This window comes from Jaculus jaculus, chromosome 22, assembly GCF_020740685.1.
Source record: "Jaculus jaculus isolate mJacJac1 chromosome 22, mJacJac1.mat.Y.cur, whole genome shotgun sequence".
NCBI lineage: Eukaryota > Metazoa > Chordata > Mammalia > Rodentia > Dipodidae > Jaculus > Jaculus jaculus.
In genome coordinates, this window is record NC_059123.1 from 2792728 (window position 1) to 2815505 (window position 22778).

Genomic DNA, 22778 nt, shown 5'->3' on the forward strand with positions numbered 1-22778 from the left:
GGAAAAGCAGTCAGCATGAGAAGCTGGTCCGCTTCGTGAGGGTCCAGAGTCTCAAAGCACAGTGTGAGAGGGAAGGATCGGCGAACTTGGTGCAAGGTGAGGAGGTGACGACCCTGACAGAGAGATGGTCTGGCCCTGGAAAGACAATGGAGGGGATGGAAAAGATCAATGCCCAAGGTCCTTTCAGCAATGCAACACATGCTGGGTCTCGGCTACGAGGGCTTATCTGAGAATTCCTTACCAAAGGAGGAGTTCAAAGGCACCAAACACAAAGAAATGGTAATTATTTAAGGAGATGAAAATGGTAATTATCCTCATGTGATCATTTCGATTATATAAATGTGTCAAATCACACTACACCCCACAAACATGTCCAACTATGTCAACTTAAAATAATTTTAAAGGACTGCCTAGCCTCAGCAGGAAGCCAGGTTCTTTGGTAAGAACTCTGGCACATTTCTCTATTCTCCGGTGCTGTGTACACTTGTCTGATAGGTTTAAATAACCCTGTCCCAAAGATTCCAGCAGCGACGTTGCAAGGCTCTGCCCAGAAGCCTTGCGGTTAGGTAGCCCACCGCATGCCACGCGCCGCAGCGGGAGGGCGCACTGACGACCAGGAAGTCCTTTGGCACACCCTATTTGTGCCACTGCCAAGTGGGCTACGGAACTTGGTTTCAGGGCAAACTTGAAGCAGTTCTCTGCTGTGTGCCTTACACGTGGGCGGAGGCAGACCACTACAGGTGTCCAAACGACTAAGACGTCAGGTCTCTTATAGAACTACAGAACGTGCCAGGAACACACGGATCTCACTAACCGTTAAATTTGGGAGTCTATCATCTCATGACTGAGAACTAAAAGCATACCTTCAACTGAGTAGCTCCCCCTTCAAGTTCAGGAAGCTCTACGACAGGCAGAACTCACGGATCCAAAGTCTAGAATCAATAACAATACCATAACGCATGCCAAAATACAGCATTTGAATTATGAAACAGAAGTGGGGTGTACTCAGCTCTCTGTAAACGTGAGTGGAATATAGCAATGTGAGCACACTATAGACCATCTATGCCAGCTTCTTACTGCCCCCACCTAAGCGGGGGGATATGCCAGCAAAACAAGAGCAGAGATCTTCTTTTTTTCTAGTCTTAAAGAATAAATGTGCAAGCTCACAGCTCAAGAGCAGGCATAGGTTGACACAAGAACAATAGTTTTAAAAGTCCTCTGTGCGTGCTCAACACACACACACACACACACACACACACACACACACACACACACTCCACCTCTCACCTCAAGGGGAATAAGAGATAGTCTGTCCTGGAGCCAGATATGAGTAGCCATGACCCAGGTTACCTCAAATTTCATGTTTCAATATGGCAGCAGTTTCATGAAGTTTTTATAGTAACAGAACAAAGAAAAGCATAAATCAAGGCACTTTTCAAATACAGAGATGGAAACATCAGGTAGGCAGGCCACAGCAGAAAGCTTTGTCATGGGAGTCAGATGTTACTTGACGTGGGCTAGAGTGGAAGCTAGGAGGGGTCTGCTTGTGCACCCCACAGGGAGTTCCACACGGCTGTCAGGTCACACATTGCAGGCGTCAATACATGAGTCTTTAGGGGCTAAGACAGCTGGACCTGCGGCGTCCCAACTCTGCACAGCCACTCAAGTTCTGACCAGTCAGTCGCCCGCCTTGTTCAATGCAGGTGCATCTTTTCTGAGAGTTTTAGTTCAAACGTCTTACAAAACAATGACAGGAAAACTGAATGCCGTGCCGATGCATTCTCAAGAAGAGCTGCTGCCCAGGAGGGTGAACTGCTTCCAGAACTCATCCTCTTGCTGAGAACTCAGAGCCCAGGCTACAGACCAACCTTCAAGATGACAGAGGTTCTACCTTGCCCTGCTGGAGCCAGTCTCTCCCTGCCGCCCCTAACTCCCCAAAACACAGAACAATGCTCTGCTTTCAGGAGAAATAAAACCCCTCAGATAACACTCCCTGAATGAGCCAGTCATCAGCTGGGTGTGCACAGGCTCAGGATAAATCCCCTGAGAGATGACTGACTTGGATGGACAAGGCCCCTGGGTAAGCCATTTCCGCTCTCCCCACCTTTCAAAGGAATCCCATGGTCTTAATGTCATTTTATTTCAGTAATATATCCTTGGTAGAGGACTACTTCCAAGGCACTGAGGGTATCTTTTCAGACTGTGGCTTTTGAAGGAGTAATCTCATTAACAGAGAACTCTCTCAGGCCAAAAGGCAGTGTAAATGGCAATTTACGTACTTTATTCCTCACTGCACCAGTAAGTAAGGTGACGAGTGGGAGGAGAGGACCTTTGCCCACCTCCCACGGAACTCCCGTCGGCCCAGCAAAGAAACAGCAGCAAGCTCACCGGCCTTCTCCAAGTCCTTCCTTTACCACACCCGCGCCTGACCGGCAACACCCTTGCAGCACTGGTTTCCTGTCCTCCTACCTGGGCCGTGGACCACGCTGCATCCTACATCCTCCTACCTGGGGCTGTGGACCACGCTGCATCCTACATCCTCCTACCTGAGGCCGTGGACCACGCTGCATCCTACATCCTCCTACCTGAGGCCGTGGACCATGCTGTATCCTATGTCCTCCTACCTGAGGCTGTGGACCACGCTGTTCGTATGTCCTCCTACCTGAGGCCGTGGACCACGCTGCATCCTATGTCCTATGTCCTCCTACCTGAGGCCGTGGACCACGCTGTTCGTATGTCCTCCTACCTGGGATCGTGAACCATGCTGCATCCTATGTCCTCCTACCTGGGACCATGGAACACACTGCATCCTATGTCTTCACACCTAGGGCTGTGGACCACACTGTGTCCTATGTCTTCCCACGTGAGGCCGTGGACCACACTGCATCCTATGTCCTCCTACCTGGGGCTGTGGACCACATTGCATCCTATGTCCTCCTACCTGGGACCATGGACCATGTTGTTCCTATGTCCTCCTACCTGGGGCTGTGGACCACGCTACGTCCTATGTCCTCCTACCTGGGGCTGTGGACCACACTGTTCCTATATCCTCCTACCTGGGACCATGGACCATGTTGTTCCTATGTCCTTCTACCTGGGACCGTGGACCACGCTGCGTCCTATGTCCTCCTACCCGGGGCCATGGACGCTATTCCTATGTCCTCCTACCTGGGACCATGCGCCACGCTGCGTCCTACTTCAGCCATGCCCTCCCCGTGCTGCTTCTTCCTGCTGACCTGCCTCTCACCCACTGGAGTCCCTAATGCCCCTGCCAGGCTCGGCTTCAAGGCGGCTCTGGGAGCAGGGCTGGCCCCATCTTTGTGTCGCCAGAGCCCTTCCGACTTAGCTGCGGTCAATGCACATTTTACTCTCGTGTGGAAATGAAAACGGAGATACATGTCCATGTCTTTCTCCAGCCAGACAAAGGCGCCTGTGTTCTGCTTATCTTTGCATGCTCCAAAGCCCTGACCGACCCAGTTTCTCATATGAAGAAGCTTCGAGATAAACCCTGCTGAAATGGCTACTCTGCAGGAAATAATTTAAGCCGATAGTATCTGAAATGGAATGCCATTTCCTCTCATGACCTGTTACTAGCTTCTATTTGTGTCTGCTCCTGGACTGCACGGAACTGGAGAGCGGGAGGGAGGCTCCTGGACGAGGGGCGCTCCTCCTCCACGCGCAGCCGGCGAGGGTGAGTCTGCCTGCTGCAGCCGCGAGTCACTGCTCAGGCGCTTCTGGTCACGGCTGGAGAGCGTGCAGGGGACGTGCACCGGCTCCGCGCGTGCCAGCCTGCAGAGGGACAAGGCAGGGGAGGCTCTACCTTGGTACAGCTCAGGCCTCACACTGTGAAGTGCCCTCTCCACGGTGCGTGTGCGACGTCCTATATGTCCAGGGGCTATTCACAATACCCTGTGCTGAAGGGCTGGCTGATGTTCCTAAGGCCACCACGCAGAGCAGCCAGGGGGACACATAAACACTGTTACACAAGTTTTGCACAGACGTGTGTCAGAGTGTGTTGGCCCTGATATCAATGTCAATGATTCTACCATTACTGCTAAACAGGAACACACATAACACAAGGTTACATACTGACCAGGCAACAGTGCCGTGACCACAGGAAACTTTCTCCCAGTAAAAGAACCCAGTTATCCAGGGTTCCCAGTGATTTACAACTCCTTTAAGGCCACACACAAGAACTGCCCAGTTACTCCAAGCCTGGGCTGCACAAACCCAGCCACACACGCACTGCCCTGCTCAGTTCTGTCTTCTGAGGACTGAGTCGGGCCACAGAGAGAGGAGACAAAGTCCAGTGGCTGGAGCCAGCACCACTTTGACAGGGTACTCGGTAGCTTCTCGAATCACTTGCAGACTTGCAGAGGAGAGCAGGGGCTACCAAGTAGAAGAAGGGACAGGGTTCACAGGCCAGGGTGCTGGGGTCAGTGGAAGGACACTGATGCTCATGTGGGAAGGCTAACTGATGGAGGATGGCCACTCTTACAGCCTCCAGCTTGGCACCTGGGATTCACTCTACCCACCACACAGGAGGCCCCATCTGGTTGCGAGGCCTCGAAAAGACCGCTCTGCATCTGGCCTCAAGGAAACCACCATGGACCCCACAAGGGCTCCACTTGGAAGGACTGTGGCCATGCTGGTAGCAGCTGCCATTCTGCCTGTAGGTGACCCTGGCATTATCCCAAACCTGGCAGATAAACAAGGGTAAGGCGGTGGGCTAAGCAGGCCCTGTGGCACACACCAGCATCTCAACAATGTAGGAGGCTGAGGAAAGAAAATCGAGTTCAAGGCCAGCCTGGGCACATGTGCCAGCTACTGACATACAGACAGACAGTTTCATTCACACATATATATGTATATGTATAAAATGTATTTGAAAAAGAAAAAGAGGCAGAGAGAGAATGGGCATGCCAGGGCCTCCAGTCACTGCAAACAAACTCTAAATGCATGCGCCCTCTTGTGCATCTGGCTTACATGGGTCCTGGAGAATTGAACTAGGATCCTTTGGTTTTGCAGGCAAAAGCCTTAACCGCTAAGCCATCTATCCATCCACCAGATTGTTTCTTAACCAACATTTATTATAATAATAGTTTCATTACTTATTTATATTACTTATTCATTATTTACTTTTTTATGGTAGATTCTCGCTCTAGCCCAGGCTGACCTGGAATTCACTATGTAGTCTCAGGGTGGTCTCAAACTCATAGTGATCCTCTTACCTCTGCCTCCTGAGTGTCGGGATTAAAGATATGCAACACCATGGCTGGCTCATTAATTATTGACTTGAAACAGGGTCTCAGGATGCAGCCCAGGCTGGCTTTAAGCTCACAATGCAAGGCTGAACCTCCAATGTGTCAGGAAGTTTCATTTTTAAAAAATTATTTATTTATTTGTTTGAGAGAGAGAAAGAGGCAGATATAGAGAGAAAATGGTGCGCCAGTACCTGTAGCCACTGCAAACTAACTCCAGACACATGAGCCACCTTGTGTATTGGCTTACATGGGTCCTAGGGAATCGAACCTGTATCCTTAGGTTTCACAGGCAAGTGCCTTGACTGCTAAGCCATCTCTCCAGTCCCGCGAAAGTTTCACTTTTGTCTTTTGAAATAACCGAGATACACCCCAACTGCCCACAGGTCACCTTTGCCTACCTCAGCCTCAGGGTGTAAGAACATGGTCAGGCTGCAGCCCAGACCCTCCCGAGATTCTCCTCTCACCACAGCTCTGGCAGCCGGGTGGGTCTCACACACCAGCTTCTCCCAGAACCGTGAAGCCCACTTGTCTCCGCACAACACACGGTGTCGCTCCTAAAGTCTGAAAAGCACAACTCCAGGCCATCCAAACTTCGAAGAGTGGCTCAAAATGAGCATATCCTTTGGTCAGGGCTGAGCTCCTCCGACAGGAAACCGGGGAGGGGTCGGTGTACCAGAAGCCGGCTTCCTCGAGCTCAGAACACACGAGGGTCGGGGTCGTTTCATCCTGTGTCTTCACTCTCCCCACGGCTGAGCTGATGCTCGGTGCACAGAACAGCTGAACAGCTTCCAAGGCCCAGGGCAGAGCAGCGGTGGGGGGGAGGGGGAGGAAAGGCTAGGAGAAGTTAGATCAGAAGCACCCAGCATACCCAGTACAAGATGCTCGAAACAGTCCAGAAACACAACGGCTGACCTGTCCTCTGAAATCTCTAAATACCAATGTCGACTGCCCGGAAATTCCAAAGCCATACACGGAGTTCCAGACACAGTAAACGCACACTGGCACAAGGGCAGCTTGCATTTTGAAAAGCAAGCGAAAGTGGCGAGGACCCGGCACTTAGGGCTCTGCCGTTAGCAAGGGTAGGGGGAGGGCACCAAACCTACTTCAGTCTGGGATGGTAATTTACACAGCCACCGCCCACGGGGACAGGGGTACAAGGCTCTACACAGCTAGCCTGCGTCCCCTGGGGTGTAGAGGAATGCAGCAGCGTGCGCCCTCCCGGAGGACTGACTCACTGCTTCCGCGGAGCAGCAGAGCCTGGAGCCACGGGGAAACCGTGACTCAAGAGCTACTGGACTCCTTCGCCCACTTCTGCTCCTGAGGCAAAGGAGGCTGCGGCTCAGCGAAACGCTGGCATCGGAACTCAGTTTGTTCCAAAACGCCGTACTGTGAAACCCGACCGTCCAGCTGAAAACCAAAATTCCCTTGGACTCCCTCCTCTTTCTGTAAAAAGGAAAAAGCTGTTGGGACCTTACACCTAGCGGCCATCACAGAGACACTAAGGTCTTCTAATTACAGGTGACCAGAGAAGAAAGCAGCCGCCTTCTAGGGCGTAAAGTCTGCATGTATGCGCATGCACGCATGCACACACACGCACACACACACACACGCGCGCACACACACTCCATACCTGATTGTTTGCTAAGTGTGTAAACAGTTCCGTTCTCTGTCTACAGTGATATTGTGGCATACTTGTACCCATAGTTAAAACAAGCCAGGGCTGGAGAGACAGCTTGGTGGCTAAGGTGCTTGCCTGAAAAGTCTAAGGACCCATGTTTGACTCTCCAGATCCCATGTGAGCCAGACGCACAAGGCGATACAAGCGTGCAAAGGCCACACAGGCACACAAGGTGGCACACGCGTCTGGAGTGCGACTACAGTGGCTGAAGGCCCTAGCGTGACAATTTCACCCCCATCTCACACTCTTGCTCTCGCTCTCTCGCATAAAAAAAAAAAATAAAGAAAAGCCAGTCTGTTGGGCTTGTCTAAAAAAAAAGTCACTGGCTGGCAATGCCCTAAGAAACTGGGCATTCACAGGAGACACAGCTGCTCTGGCTTTGGCAGAGTAAACAAACAGCTACTCAAAGCTCTCACTCCCCACAGCCTGAGACTGCCCTTGGATAGGTCTGAAAGATCACCTCAAGCTCCATTCGTTTATACAGATGAGCCTAGCAGGCTACTTGAAGAGATCATCAGGGGGAAGGAAGGAAGGCTTTGTCAGTCACATGTGACTTATATGCTGTGCTGGCTTCATTCGGGAATCCCCATAAACACAGGTGTTCTGAATGCTGGGTTCCCAGCTGATGGAGATTTGGGGATTAACGCCTATTGGACGCATTATATTGTTAGGGGCGGGCTTATGGGTATTATAGCCAGTTTCCCCTTGCCAGTGTTTGGCACACTCCCCTGTTGCTATTGTCCACCTTATGTTGGCCAGGGGCTGATGTCCACCCTCTGCCCATGCCATCGTTTTCCCCTGCCATCGTGTAGCCTCCCCTCGAGCCTGTAAGCCAGAATAAACCTCTTTTCCCCACAAGCTGCTCTTGGTTGGGTGATTTCCACCAGCGATGCGGACCTGACTGCAACACATGCTGAACTGAATGAACCCAGGAGGCACCAGACAAAGCAACGTGACACACATCCAATACGACTGCCGCTCCCAGCGACGCAGGCTGCTTCTCCCTTGTCCAAAACACGGCAGGGGTCGGGGCACTGGAGAGATGGCTCAGCAGTTCAGTGCACCTCCTTTGCAAGCATGCGGGCCTGAGGGGGCCTCGCGCCCTTGTCCCACAAAGACCAGGGAAGCGCCAGGCTCTCAAAGACAACAGCAAAGTGCTGTGTAAGTAGGAGACTTGGGCTCAAATTAGGACGTGGGGGGAAAATGACGGAGTGGGAGACCAGCTGATGTTCTGCTTCGGCCGCTGCAGCTGCAGGTCAGCACATGGGGTCTGGCAAGGGCACGTGCACCCCGCGCCCCACATCACATACACACGCATGCACCACACCCCACATCACATACATATACACCGTGCAACACCACACACCACGTAATCACATACATGTGCATTCACCATGGGTAGTGACCAGTGGCAGTGCCAGGTGATCGAAAAACACTAGACACTGCTGTGGTACCCTACTTCGAAGTGGCATTACTAACATTCCCATTTTACAGACGTGGATGCCACCTGGAAGGTCTCAGAACAAGAAGGGGCTGGCGCTGGAGCACTACACCCCACATTTTTTCCTAGTTTAATGACTGTTGATTACGTTCACTCGGCTCAAGCTTCAGACTCAGGGGGCTGGATTTCAAAGCTTCCTTCACAATCGGTGCAGTGCTTACCAGACGGCAGACTTCAAGAGGCAGTGGTCTGCGGTTAGCAAGAGGGGAAGACGAGAAGAGGGACAGAGAGTGGGTGAAACGCCATCCTACCCCCAGCCTGCTGGGGCGAGGGCCACACGTGCTCAGCAGGGAGGCGGCGGAGGCACTGAACCGTCCAGAGGCGGAGGACAGTGAGCATCTGAGGGGGAGGATGGTGGTGCTTTTGTATGCTTCCGGGGCCGTCTCCTCCTCCTCGCCGCCTTGTGCAGCCTGGCTTAGTGACTGCATGACTATCCCTGCATCCACCCTGTCACTGTTTGGGGAGGGGGGCACACCTCTCAGAGATGTCCCAAGTAGACTGGCAGCTAGGCTTAAAGATGTCAGAAATGAACAGAACGGAGAGGGAAAGTCTACTTACACTTTTCCAACCCAGGTTTAGGATTGATCGTTGGCAGCGATTCCGGTCTTGTACGTCCTTAGCAAACAGGCCCATACGAGCTCTTCTGTACTGCAAAGAAATACGTAAGACGTTGAAAGTAATTTCAGACTGTAGCATACCATAGGCACAGAAGGTAAGTGATCCTGTAGGAAAAGTACATCAAATAAATAATACAAGGGCAATTAAAACCATAAAATGTATGCTCGGCAGACCTCCTCCACCACCATCTATCCTCTTCCTCTCCTCTCCCGTCTTGACACCCAGTGCTCCCTCCTGTCTCAGCTACCACAGAGCCGCAAAATTCTTTGAAGACAAATTGTATGCCAAAAGTATCATTAATTTTTACAGCCCAAATCCCCTGGTTGGGGCACCATAGATGCTTGTCGAGGAAACAAATGAATCATGGTTTTACAATACAGCTGTCCCCAGCATCTTCAGGGAGTCTGGTGTTTGGTCCTCACCCCCACTTTAGATACCAGAATCTCAGCATACTTAACCCTTGTATAGTATGGCATAGCATTTGCACATAACCTATGATTATCCTACTGTATACTTTAATTAATTTCTAGATTGCCTATCATGTTTAATATGCAATGTAAATAGTCGTTACAGTGTTTACAGCCCAGGTCCTTCAGTGGTGGACTATGACCTATATAACTCATGTAACTGAATGTGAGGTCAGGAAGAATTTGGCAACAGTGAAAGGTTTCAGAACACGCAATGATCAGAAATTAATTTGAAATCAAATGTGTGGTTTAATTATGGAAAAATGACAATTTTAAATGTCTTCTACTGTCCTTTCTCATCACATTAAGCATCCAATTAGTGTATCTTTGGATTATATTTTACTAGCATGTTTGACTTTAAAAATCGTTGACTGAGGCTGGAGAGATGGCTGAGTGGTTAAGTGCTTGCCTGTGAAGCCTAAGGACCCAGGTTCGAGGTTCGATTCCCCACGTAAGCCAGATGCACAAGAGGGCGCATGCATCTGGAGTTTGTTTGCAGTGGCTGGAGGCCCTGGTGCACCCATTCTCTCTCTCTCTCTCTCTCTCTCTGTCACTCTCAAATAAATAAATTAAATTAAAAAAATTTTAAAGACAAAAAAATCGCTGACTGAGTTGCTGACTTGAGTTTCACCTTTTAAAAAAAGTTAAATGACTTTTGGCTTGGGTTTGGGGCAGACTCTGCAACAATTCCGGAAGGCAGGCTGGTAGTTTTGTACTACGCATTTATGTGACACTGGTGATAAAGTCAGAACGGGCAGAAGGAGAGTAAGGACAAGGGCAACCTATGCAATGTAACAAATGCCAGGCAAGCCTGGACTGTGTAAGTTCCTGTCTAAAAATAACAATAAAGAAATAAAAGAGCCCACGGTGTGGTGGCTCACACCTTTAATCCCAGCACACGGGAGGCAGAAGTAGGAGAATCACTGTGAGTTCCAGGCTACCCTGAGACTACATAGCGAATTCCAGGTCAGCCTGAGTACAGTGAAACCCCACCTCAAAAATAAAAAAATAAAACAAAATAAAAACAAAAATGTTGGTCAACTCTGAAAACGTAAGTGAGCTCTAATCCTGCAGTATCAAATACTCAGCCAAGATTTGATTTTTCCTGTCAAATAAGTGGTCATAGCCATCACTGGTGTGCAAATTCACTTTCATCTTTAATAAATGGCAAAATTAGGTGAACAGCATCGCCTCTGCACATATGCTGTCAGCACACGATGCCATCTTCCACGAAGCCCTCACTAGACGTTAGCGCAAGTGCCACATTGGACCTCCAAAACTGAGGGCTAAAACAGGACTTCACTGCAGCAACACAAACAGCGCAGAGCTCTGGTTGCCTGGCCTGGCCAGGACTGGATATACAACTCTTATAAACAAGACCCATGAGGTTTGAGGGGTCTTCACAGTCCTTGTCAAAGATGGTCTTTGTTACGCAGGTCTGACTGAACACACAGGCTTTCGTCATTTCCTCAGAAACAGACCCAAGCTATAAATACAAGCTCACCAACAGTCAGCCTCTCACAGAAAGACTCACTGACGAGTCTGATTTAAAAACAAGAGCACATTATTAAACTGAAAAGTCATAGAGACCCAAACCCATGCAAACATTTCTAGAAGAAAGGCCCTTATTGTAGTGACAAGTACAATTACAAATAGCTTTTTATGTAACTCACAAACCTTCTCTATCTAGAAATTACAGAAGGAAGTAACAGTCTGACTTGTGTCTACTGAATAAAACAAACTCTTACCCTTCTCACAACCCCAGCTTTCAAACTCCAAGAAAATCCTCCAGATCATCAAATCAGTAATGGCTGCTCTGTCCCTTTAACAGAAGGAATTCACAACTATTCTTTTCTAAATCCTTTGATGTTCAAGTAATCTGTTAAACAATCATTAGGAAGTGGAGTTACTCTTACAATAATGTCACCATTCCTGCTTCAGAAGTGAATGGAGGAATCAGGACTGAAGTGTCCAAAGAAGGTCTGTAAGCAGCCCAGGTGGAATTGCTCCCCACGTGGACCAGGTGTGTGTGTTCTCCACACACAGCAAGATGCTGTGACAGAAGTCAGTAACATAAGAGACCGTGTGATCAACAAAGCTTACATGTTTATTATCTGGCCCTTTAAGAAAAAGTGTGCTGTTCTCAGGTATAAAGGGAGAGCTGCCCAGGGGCTTGTCTTGAGCAAGAAACAATGACCATGGCTAAGACTGATACCTGAGCTACTGAACCTCTGCTGTTTACTTTCACTGACTGCTAATGCTCATTGTGGAGTCAGATGTCACTCACTGTTCTAAGGGCTGTACATGCATGACACACTGACTAATGCTCACTGAGGAGTCAGATGTCACTCACTGTTCTAAGGACTGTACATGCATGACATACTGACTAATGCTCACTGGAGAGTCAGATGTCACTGTTCTAAGGACTGCACATGCATGACACACTGACTAATGCTCACTGGGGAGTCAGATGTCATTGTTCTAAGGACTGCACATGCATGACACACTGACTAATGCTCACTGAGGAGTCAGATGTCATTGTTCTAAGGACTGCACATGCATGACACACTGACTAATGCTCACTGGGGAGTCAGATGTCACTCACTGTTCTAAGGGCTGTACATGCATGACACACTGACTAACGCTCACTGGGGAGTCAGATGTCATTGTTCTAAGGACTGCACATGCATGACACACTGACTAATGCTCACTGGGGAGTCAGATGTCATTGTTCTAAGGACTGTACATGCATGACATACTGACTAATGCTCACTGGAGAGTCAGATGTCACTGTTCTAAGGACTGCACATGCATGACACACTGACTAATGCTCACTGGGGAGTCAGATGTCATTGTTCTAAGGACTGTACATGCATGACATACTGACTAATGCTCACTGAGGAGTCAGATGTCACTGTTCTAAGGACTGCACATGCATGACACACTGACTAACGGTCACTGGGGAGTCAGATGTCATTGTTCTAAGGACTGTACATGCATGACATACTGACTAATGCTCACTGAGGAGTCAGATGTCACTGTTCTAAGGGCTGTACATGCATGACACACTGACTAACGGTCACTGGGGAGTCAGATGTCATTGTTCTAAGGACTGTACATGCATGACACACTGACTAATGCTCACTGAGGAGTCAGATGTCACTGTTCTAAGGACTGTACATGCATGACACACTGACTAACGCTCACTGTGGAGTCAGATGTCACTGTTCTAAGGACTGCACATGCATGACACACTGACTAATGCTCACTGGGGAGTCAGATGTCATTGTTCTAAGGACTGCACATGCATGACACACTGACTAATGCTCACTGTGGAGTCAGATGTCACTGTTCTAAGGGCTGTACATGCATGACACACTGACTAACGCTCACTGTGGAGTCAGATGTCATTGTTCTAAGGACTGTACATGCATGACACACTGACTAACGGTCACTGGGGAGTCAGATGTCATTGTTCTAAGGACTGCACATGCATGACACACTGACTAATGCTCACTGGGGAGTCAGATGTCATTGTTCTAAGGACTGTACATGCATGACATACTGACTAATGCTCACTGGGGAGTCAGATGTCACTGTTCTAAGGACTGCACATGCATGACACACTGACTAATGCTCACTGGGGAGTCAGATGTCACTGTTCTAAGGACTGTACATGCATGACACACTGACTAACGCTCACTGTGGAGTCAGATGTCACTGTTCTAAGGGCTGTACATGCATGACACACTGACTAATGCTCACTGGGGAGTCAGATGTCATTGTTCTAAGGACTGTACATGCATGACATACTGACTAATGCTCACTGGGGAGTCAGATGTCATTGTTCTAAGGACTGTACATGCATGACATACTGACTAATGCTCACTGAGGAGTCAGATGTCACTGTTCTAAGGACTGCACATGCATGACACACTGACTAATGCTCACTGGGGAGTCAGATGTCATTGTTCTAAGGACTGCACATGCATGACATACTGACTAATGCTCACTGCGGAGTCAGATGTCACTGTTCTAAGGACTGCACATGCATGACACACTGACTAACGCTCACTGTGGAGTCAGATGTCACTGTTCTAAGGGCTGTACATGCATGACACACTGACTAATGCTCACTGGGGAGTCAGATGTCATTGTTCTAAGGACTGTACATGCATGACATACTGACTAATGCTCACTGGGGAGTCAGATGTCATTGTTCTAAGGACTGTACATGCATGACATACTGACTAATGCTCACTGAGGAGTCAGATGTCACTGTTCTAAGGACTGCACATGCATGACACACTGACTAATGGTCACTGGGGAGTCAGATGTCATTGTTCTAAGGACTGTACATGCATGACACACTGACTAATGGTCACTGAGGAGTCAGATGTCACTGTTCTAAGGACTGCACATGCATGACACACTGACTAATGGTCACTGAGGAGTCAGATGTCACTGTTCTAAGGACTGCACATGCATGACACACTGACTAATGGTCACTGGGGAGTCAGATGTCACTGTTCTAAGGACTGCACATGCATGACACACTGACTAATGCTCACTGTGGAGTCAGATGTCACTGTTCTAAGGGCTGTACATGCATGACACACTGACTAATGCTCACTGGGGAGTCAGATGTCATTGTTCTAAGGACTGTACATGCATGACACACTGACTAATGGTCACTGGGGAGTCAGATGTCACTCACTGTTCTAAGGACTGTACATGCATGACACACTGACTAATGCTCACTGTGGAGTCAGATGTCACTGTTCTAAGGACTGTACATGCATGACATACTGACTAATGCTCACTGGGGAGTCAGATGTCACTGTTCTAAGGACTGTACATGCATGACACACTGACTAATGCTCACTGGGGAGTCAGATGTCACTGTTCTAAGGACTGCACATGCATGACACACTGACTAATGCTCACTGCGGAGTCAGATGTCACTCACTGTTCTAAGGACTGCACATGCATGACACACTGACTAATGCTCACTGGAGAGTCAGATGTCACTCACTGTTCTAAGGACTGCACATGCATGACACACTGACTAATGCTCACTGAGGAGTCAGATGTCACTGTTCTAAGGACTGTACATGCATGACATACTGACTAATGCTCACTGGGGAGTCAGATGTCACTCACTGTTCTAAGGACTGCACATGCATGACACACTGACTAACGCTCACTGGGGAGTCAGATGTCACTCACTGTTCTAAGGACTGCACATGCATGACACACTGACTAACGCTCACTGGGGAGTCAGATGTCACACACTGTTCTAAGGCCTGTACATGTATGACACACTCACTGCTAATCTTTGAGGAATTAGGAATATCAAAGTCCACCAGATGCTTTATCACCATAACTAATCCAAGAAGCAGGCTAGGCAATCTATGTGCCTCCCAAGGAAGTTCAGGCTTTTTGGTATGAACCCCATCTTTCAATCCGTGCTCATCTCATCTCACTCTCCACCAGGCTTCCAACTGGAAACACTAAGAAAGGCCCAACTATTCTTCAGGGCCTGGCAAGAAGAACTCTGTCCAGACCTAACTGTCTATCCCCACACAGGAAGAGCTCTGCCCACAGCATGTACAGAGAAGCCCGCAGGAGAATCATCCCTCCACTTCCTCATGTGACATTGTGCCCTTATGAACTGACAGCTCCTTGCTGTAGTTTCCAACAAACCAAACAGGAGAGATCTACCGGGCTCCTGGCCTCCAGAGAACAAGGAGATCTACCAGGCTCCTGGACTCCAGCGAACAAGGAGATCTACCAGGCTCCTCACCTGCAGGCCACCTGCAGAGGTATTCCTACCCTCTTCTAACCAGCTTAGCTTCCCTGAGTCCAGGTCTTTCTTCAACCTCACCTCCTTCTATTCTTGGTCTCACATGCACATCGGATGGCCTGTTTGTTCTTTGCCATAGCATATCTACCATCCTTCTGAGGCCACATTCATTCTGCACTTCCTGTTGAGCCCTCATTTTTCTCCAGTCCTATTCAATGCACATGTCAAGTGCATGTGCTAAATAATATGGTATATAATATGTATTTCTTTCTCACAAGATCCTCCTGATCCAGCAGGGGAAACATGTAACAGAGACTTTTGCAAGGCTTCATGCAAAAGGTCCAGGGTGTCACAGCTCCTGAGTAGCAAATTTAGAAAGACCTTAGAGAAAGGCCACTGACCTGGACCTCAAATGGGAGCCTGACTGGCTGAATTTATATAGGTGAAAAGGTGACCTACAGAACAAGGGCAAGGTAGACATGAACCCAAAATCCTGGAAACCTTGTCTGGAAAATGTGTATGTGTGTGTGTGTGAGAGAGAGAAAGAGAGAGAAAGAGATGGAGGATGGCTGGAGACAGTGAGAGGACAGGCACAGGAGACAAGAGTGCTGAACACGTTGGAAAGCTCTGCTAATTCTGAGCCTCTTGGGTTCTAGGTGAGAGCTGAGCTTTCCACAGGAGGTAAGGATTCATGAGAAACCACAGAAAGACCACCTGTGTCTGAAATCTGAAGCCAGAGGTCTTTACAAAGGAAGCTATGGATACCAGCTATGCTTTAGGAAAACTGTCATCCCCTGACTTAACCATGGAAGAGGTCAGAAAGAACCAAGGGTGTCTCCAAAGCGTGGATCTAAAATGCCTGGGAAAAGAACAGGGCCCTGGGCAGCTTAGAAGCTGGCACTGTGGGGCAGGAGATGGGATGCACCCCATTCCACCAGGCTGAGCTTCAGCAGGGCACCACTGCGGGCCCCCAGAACTGCTACAGAGGGTGGAGAACAGCGAGAAAATCCTTGGGACGTGAAGTACTTGGGACGGAGCAAGCGGGACAGTAAAAGCAGGCTGCAAGGGATTGTTCAAAGAGGACAAGTCAGGCTGGCACAATCACAGGGTCTGAGGAATGGGCACCCCACAGAGGTTGTGGAGATATAAGCTGGTCTGCAGGGTTAAAGGAGTTAACAGTCGGGACGTGGAAGGGGTTAGGAAAAGTCAGGAATATAAAGGAAGGTGATAGAAGGGTGCATAACAAATTCTGTTATATGCAGGTGTGACAATGACACAATGAAGCCTGTTACTTTATACAGTTAAAATATGCAGCAAGTATAAAAAAGCAAAGGCAATGGCTGGGCTTGGTGCTACATGTCTGGAATCCCAGCACTCAGAAGGAAGGAGCAGGAAGATAAGGAGTTCAAAGCCAGCCTGGACTATATCAAAGTCTTCCCATTTAAAAAAAAAAAAAAATAGTGAAAATAATGAATGCAGACTCCTTATTTAACAAAATGAACCAGTAAAAACAAAGAAAAGATGAGATGCTAGGGATATAGGCAAGGATACTGGTAAGTTGTTAGTTAAGCAGGAAAGGGGACATCTTAATATTCTTATGCAGAGAACAGAAAAAGTGGTGGACAAGAAAAGTAAGCACCGGAAGCATGAAGGACGAGAGAGGTGGAACAGAGACATGGTGACAAATGAAAGCCGTGTGGAGGCGACAAAGCAGAGGGTGGAATCAAGGGAATCACTGCCAAGTCTGTTTGTGACGTCAGCCGGGCGTGGTGGTGCACGCCTTTAACCCCAGCACTCGGGAGGCAGAGGTAGGAGGATCGCCGTGAGTTCGAGGCCACCCTGAGACTCCATAGTGAATTCCAGGTCAGCCTGGGCTACAGTGAGACCCTACCTTGAAAAAAAAAAGTGACTTGGACATGTTTAGATTTCACACAAAAAAACCAGAGTGACTTTTCCAGAGGAAACATGAAAGTGGAGGAGCATGCTCGCAGGGGACAAAAGCGTCACTGTGCTCTGTGCCCTCCCCCCATACCCACACGCCACAGGGACATTTCATCAGTCCTGCCCACAGCCTCATTCACTGTAGTCCTCTCAACAGCTTTTACTGCCATTTAAGTCTGTGATTCCTATCTGGGATTTTTTCAATAAAAGGAGATGACTTCACCCTTACAGAGTAAGTGGGGACTGCGGACTGGGACATGAAAATTATGAAAAATAAGACCCCAACCACCATCAGGAAAACAGGTCAGGAAGTCAACAGATGAGAGCCGAAGGCCCCCTGTGCACGTCTTTGCTGAGGAGACAAGGAGTCATCCTTTGGCCTGGCAGTGCCCTCAGCCTGGAAGCACAGGTCAGGGGCAGTCATGGACTGAGACAGAAGACAAGGGGATGTAGGGTGCCAGTCACGTCCCTGCGCACGGCTGCAATGCAGAGGCAGCTGGGGCTGGTGGCCTTGGAGGAGAAGAGGGGACATCCTGAGAACCAAGGTGCCGAGGAGGGGAGGAGGGGCCTGGAAGGCAGGAAGATCCTTCCTGGAGTTTCTTTGGCAGGAACTTAGAAATATTAATCACAACACTCAGGAGGCAGAGATAGGGGGATCTCAGAGTTCGAGGCTAGCCTGGGACTGTAGAGCAACTTCCAGGTCAGCGTGGGCTAGAGTGGGGCGCTGCCCATGACAGCATGAGATGGCAGGGCAGGGGAGATGGCTCAGTGCATGAGGCATTGGCTCTCAAGTACTCCTTTGAGCCCCGGGCCCCATGGGGAAAGCCAGAAGCCATGGGGAGCTCTGTAACCCTAGCACGCGGACACTGGCCACGAGGTGGGAGGCAGAAACGGAAGTTTCCCAGAAGCCTGTGGTGAGACACATCAGAAGTTGAGTTAGATGGGCGGGGGGGGGGGGGGAGGGTTCCGGAGGACTGTGAAAGCAAAGCACAGCTGGAACAAAGGGGAGGCCGCTCACCCACGTAAGCTTTCGCCTGTGTGCGCCTCGTCTCCCAGCCAACCCCCAGAAACCAACCACCAGACATCCTTCAAACAGCTGTGGAAGGGCTGGAGAGGTGGCTTAGCGGTTAGGCGCTTGCCTGTGAAGCCTAAGGACCCCGGTTCGAGGCTGGATTCCCCAGGGACCCACGCTAGCCAGATGTACAAGGGGGGCGTGCATGTCTGGAGTTCGTTTGCAGTGGCTGGAGGCCCTGGCGCGCCCATTCTCTCTCTCTCTCCCTCTCCCTCTTTCTCTGTCAAATAAATAAATAATTTTTTTTAAAACCCAACATTTAAAAAAAAAAAAAGCTGTGGAAGCAAGATGAGACTTGGTAAATCAAAACGAATTGAGTCCAGAGAGCTACTTTTCTGACATGAGCCAAGTGGGTGTGTGCTCTCCTTAGTTTGGGGACAGAGACTCAGGCCAGCCCATATGATACCACGGAGCCCCAAGAAGGGATGCTTCAGGAGACAATTTTTAAACTATATACTTGACTTGCTTTCCATTGTTCTTTCTTTCTCTCTCTCTCTCTCTCTCTTTTTTTTTTTTTTTTTTTTTTTTTTGAGGCAAGCCCAACAGACTGGTCTTTTTTTTAATGTGAGAGAGAAAACCGGCACACCAGGGAATCCAGCCACGGCACTCAAACTCCAGATGCGTGCGCGCCCTTGTGCACATGTGCGAACTTGTGCATTTGTGTCACCTTATGACTCTGGCTTACATGGGACCTAGATGGGTCCTTGGGCTTCACAGGCAAGCACCTTAACCACTCAGCCATTCTCCAGGCCTCTACTCAGAAATCGTTCTTCTTACACACCGAACACTGCACACGCTGTTTTAAAGAATAAAGGAGGTCTTGAGTTCAAGGATTCACAGGTTCTCAATGTCTCACACACACCAGATGCACATGCAGATAAGCCGGAACCCACTATTTACAACTGGCTCAGGCATGGCTTACGCGCCTTCTGTTAAGACCCTAAACGCCTGGGAGATGGCTCAGCAGGAAAGACACTTGGAGAGCCAGAGAGCACCGGTGTGCCCTGAGTTTGGTTCTCCAGCACCCACATAAAGTTGGGTGTGGCCACCCACACACCTGTAACCCCAGTTCTGTGGGGAGCAGAAGAGCTGGCCAAGCTCACTGGTCAGCCAGTCTGACTGGACACATCAACTCCGGGCTCAGAGGCAGACAGTCTCACGGAAAGAAACACACGGATGAGCAATGAAGGGACACAGCTGACACTCTCGGCCAGCCTCTGCACACACATGCACACACGTGCACCCACTATCGCACACACCACACCCACAAACACGACAAATTCTAAACGGCATACCTCCAAAGTCACACTCAATGCCAGCCTGGCAGCTCTGGGCAAGGACAGTGACAGACTGGCACGCTAATCTTCTATGATTAGCTATTTGCTTTTACACTGAGAATGTGGTAATTTGTTCTTTTATTTTTCAAATTAAAGTTTTCCTACAGGTGTCTGGAAGGTAGAGACAGGAGGGACTTAACTTTGGAACAGACCCTTCGTGCCTTTTGCATTCTGTGCTGCGGAGGCTATGGGTAACTTCACGTTCCTCCCTAGCCTTACTTCAAAGAAAGGTCAGTGCACAGCTACCTGGTCAGGCCCCGCACAGAGCGGAAACACTGGAGGCTCCAGCGAGCAGAACCGGAACTCAGGACGGTGAACCTGTGGGTCAGCAGGGCGGATTCAGACTCCAACTCCACCCTCTCAACTCAGTACCAACTCAAAGCCAGAGGCACAACGTGGACAGGCTTGCATAGGTTTGTTTGCAGTGGCAGGAAGGCTTGGTGCACGCGTGCACACACACGCACACGCACAAGTAAATAAATAAAATTAATTTTTTTAAATCAACAAAAAAAAGAGGCACAAAAGGCAGGCATGGTGGCGCATGCCTTTAATCCCAGCACTCAGGAGGCAGAGATAGGTCGATTGCCATGAGTTCAAGGCCACCCTAAGACTACACAGTGAATTTCAGGTCAGCATGTACTAGAATGAGACCTTACATTGGAGGGGGAAAAAAAAGGAGGTACAAGTCTCATGTTCTTCTAGGCTCATCTCCCCTGTGTCTTCTGTTTTCCCATATGGAGTATCTCTGTCAAAAAAACCCCACAAGCCCCTGCCACGTGGGCCTAGTGACTCATGTAATCCTGTCATCCTGGCACCCCAGAGGCTGAGGTGGAAGGATTGCCATGAGTTCAAGATCAGCCAGAAATGCACTGCAAGAGCTTGTCTCATAACAAAATAAGACAAAGCAAAATAAACCCAAATTGACAGAACCAAAGCAAATCAACTTAGCCTGCACAGCACCTGTTCCAAGGTCAGACACCTCCTCTCCACTCAGACAAGCCTCGCCCTTTATCCCCACTTCCCCCGGGTTTCAGCCACAACCTCAGAAGTTGGCCAGTCATTTTCATTCAGTCACTTATGGTTCTTTTCTTAAGTCCATTATTTATTTATTTATTTATTTGGTTGGTTGGTTGGTTGGTTTGGTTTTCTGACGTAGGGTCTCACCCTAGCTCAGGCTGACCTGGAATTCACTCTGTAGTTTCAGGGTGGCCTCAAACTCACAGCAATCCTACCTCTGCCTCCTGAGAGCTGGGATTAAAGGTGTGTGCCACCACGCCCAGCTTAAGTCCTTTATTTTATTATTTATTTATTTATGAGAGAGAGAGTCAGGGAAAGAAAGAGAGAGAGAGAGAGAGAGAGAGAGAGAGAATGGGTGCTTCAGGGCCTCTAGCCACTGAAAACTAACTCCAGACACATGTTCCACCTTGTGCATCTAGCTTATGTGGGTCCTGGGGAATCAAACCTGGGTCCTTTAGCTTTGCAGGCAAGTGCCTTAACCGCTAAGCCATCTCTCCAGGCTTCATTCATGGCTCTTGAGGAAGGCTGGCCTCAGGCTCACTACAAGTCAAGAACTGAGCTGATCCTCCTCCTTCCCTCCCAGCTGGCCATCACTGGATGTTAAACCACAGGGTTATCAGCTGCATCTGAGAATAAAGGAGGAAATGCTGGTTTTGATGGAAGGGCGATTCCTAAGAATAAAATTCTGCACGTCGTCAACGTTTAAACCATTCAAATGTGTCCAGTCTCCATCAGGGAGCGTTTACCTGTCAACACAGTTCTCTGCACACAGGAAGAATGCTTTTTTCATTCGTCTTGGGGTTCTGGTTTCAGAGGTAACTGCAGTGTTTTGCTTAGTTTTTCCACAGGGGGAATACACTGCTCTGCCAGCTGTGTCTGAGCGTCCTCTCTTGAATGTCAACTTAGCCTACTTACATTTACTTCCCATGCTGGCAAATAGCAGGGTTGTGCCACCCTGATGCTATGTATGCGCATGGAAAACTCAGTATTTAATTTTCGTGTCTGGAAGGAGAGAAGCTTGTAATTATACCATGAGGTATAACTGTAATTAGGTCTTCTAATACCATAGATATCCCTACGATCCAATTGTAAAATAACAGAGAGTTCTGGTGCTGTCTTATTGGGTTAGCTTTTCTCTCCCTTGGACCATTGCACCCCTCAGGCCTCAGGAAACAAGGAAATCTTAGCTAACTGGTTTCACTTATTTATTTTTAAATAAAGATACTAAGCTAATGTAATGGTTATTAGAATTTCCACTGATGAGAATGACATTTTTGGTGACTCTTAAAAATGATCTGAAGGAGTATAGAGGGATGGCTTAGTGGTTAAGGTGCTTGTCTGCAAAGCCAAGGGAGCCAGGTTTGATTCCCCAGTACCCATGTAAGATAGATGCACAAGGTGGCACATATGTCTGGAATTCACTTGCAGTGGCTGGAGGCCCTGGCACACCTGTTTTCTCTCTCTCGCCCTACCTCCCCACCACCACCACCACATCTCTGCCTCTTTCTCTCTGTCAAATAAATATTTTTTTAATCATCATAAGAAGGCTGGAGAGATGGCTTAGAGGTTAAGGAGCATGCCTGCAAAGCCAAAGGACCAGGTTCGATTCCTCAGGACCCACATACGCCAGATGCACAAGGTGGCGCGTGCGTCTGGAATTCGTTTGCAGTGGCTGGAGGCCCTAATGCATCTATTCTCTCTGTCTCGCACATAAATAAAAAATAAAGCCATCATAAGAGCTGGAGGTGTGGTTCAGTGGCAGATTACTTGGCCAACGTGCTGGGAGTGCTACACTCTGTTCCTAACGCTAACAAACGAATGACGATGGGTCATGCCTGAAAAACAGGTTAACACCAAGTTTAGACTAAATGAACTTCTCAGCATCACCCTGGAGACGGCAAGGCAACACTTATTCTCAGTGGGGCTGTATAGATACTCTGCGTGCACTCATCGACGCCTCTGCTTTACAGAAGAGTAAGGCTCAACCTGGACCTTACTCAAGGACAAGCAGCGTGCTTGTGCTGGGGTAAGTCGGGGGAAGGAGACATACTAAAACTACATGCCCGAGCTGGAGAGA

The 22778-nt window shown here is 48.9% G+C and overlaps 1 protein-coding gene across 10 annotated transcripts in view; it reads right to left on the bottom strand.

Annotated features, from left to right (window-relative positions):
• The window catches only part of Ppfibp1 (PPFIA binding protein 1), a 167656-nt gene that overhangs the window by 90693 nt on the left and 54185 nt on the right, over positions 1-22778 (bottom strand). For 9 of the 10 annotated variants that reach the window (XM_045139564.1, XM_045139562.1, XM_045139569.1 and 6 more), the window contains exon 2: positions 9002-9091. The gene's annotated coding sequence lies outside the window, so the exon portion shown is untranslated. The remainder of the gene's footprint in view (positions 1-9001; positions 9092-22778) is intronic. The other variant, XM_045139563.1, reaches the window with a different exon arrangement.